Source organism: Terrapene carolina, unplaced genomic scaffold (assembly GCF_002925995.2).
Source record: "Terrapene carolina triunguis isolate 2854851 unplaced genomic scaffold, T_m_triunguis-2.0 Scaffold49, whole genome shotgun sequence".
NCBI lineage: Eukaryota > Metazoa > Chordata > Testudines > Emydidae > Terrapene > Terrapene triunguis.
This window is the reverse complement of record NW_020664400.1, coordinates 1,848,618-1,855,750: the sequence shown is the minus strand read 5'-3', so window position 1 is coordinate 1,855,750 and position 7,133 is coordinate 1,848,618.

The following is a 7,133-nucleotide window of genomic DNA, read 5'->3' as shown; positions in this document are numbered from 1 at the left end:
CCAGTTTGTATGGGTGGCAAGATAAGAGTGGAGAGTCTAAGGGGACTGTCTGTGACTCCATGGTAAGACTGTTACAGTGATTCAGGAGTTCACATTTGTCACTGGCTTGGTGAAATCTAATTATAGAACCACCGGTTGAGGTGTCTGCCCTGTTTTCGACAGTGTGCTCTCAGGTGGGCACTCACAGTAGTGAGCCACTGTAGACTGTGTGACAAGAGTAAGAGAAGAAATAGGTTCACTAGACTGTTTCTCTCTCATGCAGTGCCAAGCACAATATACAATAGGACCAGATACTCCCTTTATATGGCCATGGGAAATTTTTTTTTAGTCAATGAAATTAATCTAGCTAAGACTTGGATTAGCAAAATAATTCACAAAGGAAAAAGAAATAGGGGAGGTAACAAGGTTTATGCACTGGCTTAGAGAGTGAATGGTGGTGAATCTTTACTGAATCTAAATAGTCTTTATTCAATTATCAGAGGGGTAGCCGAGTTAGTCTGGATCTGTAAAAAGCAACAGAGAGTCCTGTGGCACCTTTAAGACTAACAGAATGCATCTGATGAAGTGGGTATTCACTCACGAAAGCTTATGCTCCAATACTTCTGTTAGTCTTAAAGGTGCCACAGGACTCTCTGTTGCTTTTTATTCAATTAGTCTTCCTTAGCTCAGAGGTTATAACAATGGTAACAATCTCACATTTAATACAGAACCTTTCATCCCAACGAATTATTGAGTACTTTATAAGCTTAACGTCAATACCACTTTCTACAACATTTAAGTGTTCATTTTAACTCTCCCTTCCCAGTAGTGGCCAGGCCCCACACTGCTTAAAACAGTTGTCTGATGGCGGTCACAGCACAAGGTGATAGATGTTATCATTTTAATTGTCTGCTAACAAGACATGTCCTTTCAATTTGTAATTAAAGAACCAGAAATCTGCTCCTTAAAGGAAGTTAGTGTATTTAAGAAATATTGAATTTCAGGGATCAAATATTAGGTTGCTCTCTGATTACTCTCCTTCTCTTCTTATCTGCCATATAATTATTAGGCAAAAATAAAAATATATGGACAGGAATTTAATAATAATAGGCGACATTTTCAAGTGAGTCTCATCCTGACCTTCATGGTGAATGCACAATTCAGTACATGCAAATTACTTGAGTACACATATTCACTTCTGAAAACAAGCACAGAATTCAAAAGCACATTAACTGTTAGCAATTAATTTGCTACCCCCAAATAAGGCTTTTTATGTGTATGAATGACGTCATCTGCTTTCACAAGTGGTGTACAAAAACAACTGTGTAGGTGACAAACATATAGGTTACCTTTAAACAATTAGTCTGCAAAGTTTTACCCAAAAAGACTCTCGCTGGAGCTTATTGGAAAGAATTTTCCATAATTAGGAATATATGGTGGCAGCTTTATTTATGAATGGTTTGTGATGATAGTTTCCAGTAACCACAAGAGATGTAGACAGATATCCAATATGTCCGACTACATACTATTTTAGAAAAAAAAGAAAATCTTTTCCCTATACTCCCCTTTTCCACTCTGGATCAAACCTGAGGACTCAGTGCCCAATCTAAACAGCAGGCGAGGCACTAGTTGTCTCTACAAATTGCAAGATGGAGAAAGGGATCTTCCTCAAAGAGCAGACCAACTATGGAGCTACTTTCAAAATGGCATGGAGTCACTCCTACACCTTCCTTAATGGCCCTAAATGGCCTCAAAATATCCCCACTTGAACAGTGGGATGACCACAGGAGCTGAGCAGCAGAGGACCTCAGGCCTCACTCTGATCTGCACCATTCTGCACTATCAGACCCTACCGACCTGGAGTCTGAACTATGGAAGGTGGTGCACATCCCAGGAATGCTGTTCTTCTGAGTAAGAGCTGCACCAGATTTATTTCCAGAGGAACCTTCATGGCAGAGGACAAGCCTGCATTTGCCCCTAAAAAACAAAGCAGAATCTTTGACAAGGCAAAACCAACCAACCAACAAAACAAAAAAAACAACAACAAGACACTTGAAGACCACAGCAAATAAGAGTGGGACGGAGGAAATGGAAGAATGAATTCTATGCAAGAAATTCTCTTTTTGATTCAGATTTGATCAGGTGAAACAAAGGGATCAAAATCCATCTCCAGATTCCCCACTGGAGACTGCCCTTGAATGAGCTAATCCCTAGCAAGCATATAGTCATCAGACCTGGCTCCTACATCTCCCTCCCTCCAATCTCCAATACAGATGTGCATGTTAGGGCTGGGAATGGATGGGGTCACTGCTTGAGGCTATTCTAACAGAGCACAGAGACATCCAGCTCCCTTATCCTGCGGTATCCAGCAGAGACTGGCCTTAGCAAAGAGCCTGGTACTCTAGGTCCAATGATTGTGATTCCACAACTGCCCTTGAAAGCTTGTTCCAGAGATTAACTATCCTTAGAGAGTTTGAAAGTTTTTCCTAATTTCATGATCATGTTAACCCAAATTGCCTTCAACCTTCAGATTCACAATCAATTCCTCCCTGTTAGTCAGCATGGCTGTTCCTCAGGTTACTTCCTCCTTGTTTTGTTCAGAAACAAAAGGTTTTTCCCAATACATTCCAATAACTTACTGGACATTTTGTGTTTTACTGTATTACTTTTCCAACAGATATCTGGATAGTTAAAGTCTCCCATTACTACCAGGTCTGATATTTTGGATATTTTGGTTATTTGTTCTAGAAATTCCTCATCCACCTCCTCCTCCTCCTGATTTGGTGGTTTATAGTAAACTCCTACAATGACATTATCCCTGGGGTTATTTTTTATACATTTTATCTTCACCCAGAGACTTTTAACTGATCTACCGCTCACCTCCTTTTTGACCTCAGAACAAAATCTAATCTAATCTATCTATCTATCTATCTATCTATCTATCTATCTATCTTGATGTCTAATGCAACACCTCCTTCCTTTTTGCCTTGCCTCTCCTTCCTGAACAAGCTATATCCCTCTCTACCAATATCCCAATCATGAGATTTATCTCACCAAGTCTCTGTGATGCCAACCAAGTCATAATTTATTTTATGGACTAAGACAATTTATTCCCCATGCTCCTTGTACTTGTGAATAGACATCTAAAATGTTGAGCAGGTTCCCCCACTGTTATCCCTATGACACTACTGTAATTGTCCATTCCCCACTCACATGCACACACAAGAACACACACATAACATTTAGCCTTCTGTTAAGGCTCCAACTCCTTCACCCTTGTTCCCAAAGTCCTGTAGTCACTGTTCATTTTCTCGGGGTCATATGCAGCAGTATCATTAGCACCCATACGCATGAGACACATGGGATAGTGATCAGAGGGATGGATGAGCCTTGGCAACCTTTCTGTAATGTCTGGATGCAAGCTCCAGGCAGACAGCACACCTCCTAGGACATTATGTCAGATTGGCAGATGGATATCTCTGTCCCCCTCAGAAAGGCATCCCTAACTACCATCCACCCTACATCCCTGCCTCTTGGGTGTGATGGCCGTCATCCTCCCTTGGGAGAAGGTGGCTTCTCCTCCTTAGCAATTGGGGTCTGCTCCTTTTGTCCTGTTGCCAATACAGTATACTGGTTCTTGACCTCAATGGACAGGGGACCTAAGTCAGAGTTGGAGCACTGTCTACTGCCTAAAGTGGTTAGCGGCCTCTCTCCTCCTCACAGAGCTTCCAGCTCTCCTTCCTCCCCTGGTGCCTCTGTAGTCATCCGTAGTCAGCTAGCATCCTCAATCTTAAATGTCTCCATGTGCGTATTGCCAATGCAGTTATACTGATGTGACAAGTGTACTTAGGAGCTGTACTTAGGAACTTTTGCCATCATGTAAGGCAACTGAGTCACGTAACAGAGGACAAAATTACTAATGTACTCCATTACAGCACAAAACACAGTATGGAATTCTACTTATTTTTAGCACTCATGAAAGTTGCTAGATTGAGCACTTTGGACACTGAAATTCTCAATTTATATGTAGGGGGCAGTGCAAGCTCCATCACAATGTCCTGCCATTGTATTTCAGTCACCTAGAGAGGCTACTTTTGGAACTGAGTAGAGGAATTCAGTCTTAATGCCATGATATCCTTGTTCTCCCTAATGAGAATCCCAACAATCACAAGAAGTATTTACTTCAGTGGTGATTTCTGTGATGTGAACCCTGTCCATTAGGGAATGGACTATAAAATCACCAAATTAACTTCACTCAAGCTATTAGCCAGATGGTGACTACATGCATTCAGTATTAACTTGGGCCCTCATCCTACTAATGGGACTGAATGTGAGGGCAGAGGTCCATAGAGGTGAATTCCTCAGTAGGATTGTTGCCCTGAGGTGGATTTGAATTGGTAGGCTTCAGAAGAAAACTAAGATGTATGTCCCATTTCCAGTCCGCTAAGCCAAATAAAAACATCAAAACTTTCAGGAGGATGCAAACTTAGTGTAAGTTATTATCAATAATCTTTTTGGAGAAAGTTGATAGCTGTTAATTAAATAAGATTTTATATTTATTACTTTTCTGAAACAGTTTAATTACTCTTTGAGACCAGATCCTCATAAAGACAATCTAATTGATTTCCATTTTGGGGGGGAGGGAAAAGACAATATAGTCCCCAATTTGTTCATAACTTTCCTTTGACAAATTTCACTTTTCATTCCGGCACTGGGGCGTTGTTATTTTGTAGGGATTAGAACTTTTTAAAAAAATCAACAATAGTCTAAAATTAGCAAATTTAATCTTCAAGTTGTGCAGTACCCATGTAAGGCAGAGAATTGAGAATAAGAGTCATCATACTGTTCTTACAGCCCAGCTTCTCTTGATGAAATGATCCAAACAGCACATATTACTGACATTTCACATGATAATACATCTAATACCAATGCCAAGAGGATAAATAATATGCATTCTCTGAAGAAGATGGAGGGTAGATATTTCTTGTGTGTGTGTGTGTCTCTCTCTCTCTCTCTCTCTCTGTGTAAAATTTAATCACATATGAATTTTCGTTGCCTGACAAATTACCTTTGTTACATCTTATGTCTCTATTCAATTAAACAAATATTCTGGTGGTCCAGCATTATTTAACCATGATTAAACCCATTTAAAATGAAATTATGTTTTTCCCCCATGAAAGATTCTTCTAGAAAGTGCAGCATTTTTCAGGTTTCTACTTTCATTTAGTCCTCATTTGTGCCAAAGGAGCCAAGTTTGATTGTAACCTTGACCAAATTAGTAAGTGAGAATCATTCAGGAGGAAATAGTTTAATCTTGAGGGGGTAAAAGATTTATATTAAGATGCTGTCAGTATGTAATGTAATAGAAAGAAAAGTAATTCCATGGTGCTGGAAATGAATAACATGCTTTAAATCTTTTGCAAAATGTGCTACATATTTCTGAAGCTGGATATTCACAACCTAATGGAGTTGTGCTAGTTTTTGCCTACAGTTAGAATTTCAGTCCCACTTTGAGTGCATTGGGACACCAAGATAAGAGCTTTCATGACCTGGCCTTTTGGATTCAGGTTAGATACCACTCATTTATCTTTTATTCAGTATTCTACTGGGTTCAACTGTCTGACCTCTAGTATGAAATGACGTTAGTAGCACTATAGTTATCAATATGACTCTCAAAGGGAAGGTAACCCTTTTTTTGAAAAGTAATCAAAAGTCTGGATGCTTCTTTGCAGCTGATCTAGAATCTACAAATTGGGTCTTGAACTCTCCCAAGATTAAGCTTCCTTGGAAAATTTTAGGTACAGTTCACATTCAAATATCCATCCTTCTGTGCCCATAGTAAATGAAGAGTAGTGGTATGGATGTGGAATGAATTACCATTTTATTCTAAAGAATCTAATTTTAAAGAAGTATAGCCCACACTCACCTTTCAGTGGGTCTCCTGATACTATTACAACATTGTCCCTTGATACCAACATTCATTGTTAGCATTCCAATGTGTTACCTCTTCCTGTGGATTACCTGTAACTCATGCACTCTGACTGGGGTACATAAAGTAATACATAGTACTAGAAGAGTTGCATTTCTAAGTGTGAAAAAATCCCTGACTGATACTGTCCAAATATCAACTCCATAAATCCCACACCAGCTTCCCCCCAAAAAATAACATGAAAATTCACATACTGCAGCTCATTTCCTGGTAGCATTTTGCTGGAAATTTCAGTGAAAATTAGAAAAGGAATTTTAAAATTACTGTGTTTTGAAAAATTATCTGAGGTTGAAATTTGTTTAACTTTTTGGCTCATAATATATAAGAAATGACTTGGCCTAGAAAATCCAAATGTATTGGGTTGTATAGGCCATACTGAGATGTACCCTTTACTTTGGAGAGTTTGTTTGTTTGTTGGGGGGGGGTGGGGGGTTAGGGGTGGGAAAGGCAGAGATACAAGTGGGGAATTTACAGAGATACGTGTGATACCCCTCCATAAGGTAGGTATAGAAGGTCTAGTTAAGGCTCATTACAGCAGTTTCGTAGAAAGAAGCCATTACAATACTGAAGGAGGGGCTCTGAGGGGACAAGGAAGAGCTTACACAGAAAGGAAGAAGAGGGAAACTAAAATAGTATACACTGCTTGTGGAAGGTTCGTGCTGGGGCTCAACCCTCCTGGGCAGGAGGGGAGCCACACCGACTCACTACTGGTGGAATAAACAACCAGTTAGTCCAGGGGCTCAGGCCCTCAAGCAGGGGCTGAGCAAACAAACAGTTAGGGAGCTCAGGCCCTTTGGTGCAGGGGCTGAGCAACAATACCCAGTTCAGGGGCTCAGGCCCTTTGGTGCAGGGGCTGAGCAACAATATACCAGTCGGGGTAAGCCCAGGCTCCTACACCTGAGCGTTGAGTGAGGGGGAAGCCTGCCACCCACATGCAGGGGTGGCGGGGGGGAAGCAGGCCCACCCACTCCACTCCAGCCCGGGGCCCTAGTAGCGGCTGCTGCCGCTGTGAGTCAGTGGGGTATCCTGACCGAAACACACAGACATCGGCTCACATGTGTCTGCAGCCTGACCGGGGTTGGGCTGTAAGGACCCCGCCCTCCGTCACATCCTGTCTTTCCGCCGGCAGGTCCAGCTCCAACTGCCGCCGGCGGCGGGTGTCGGA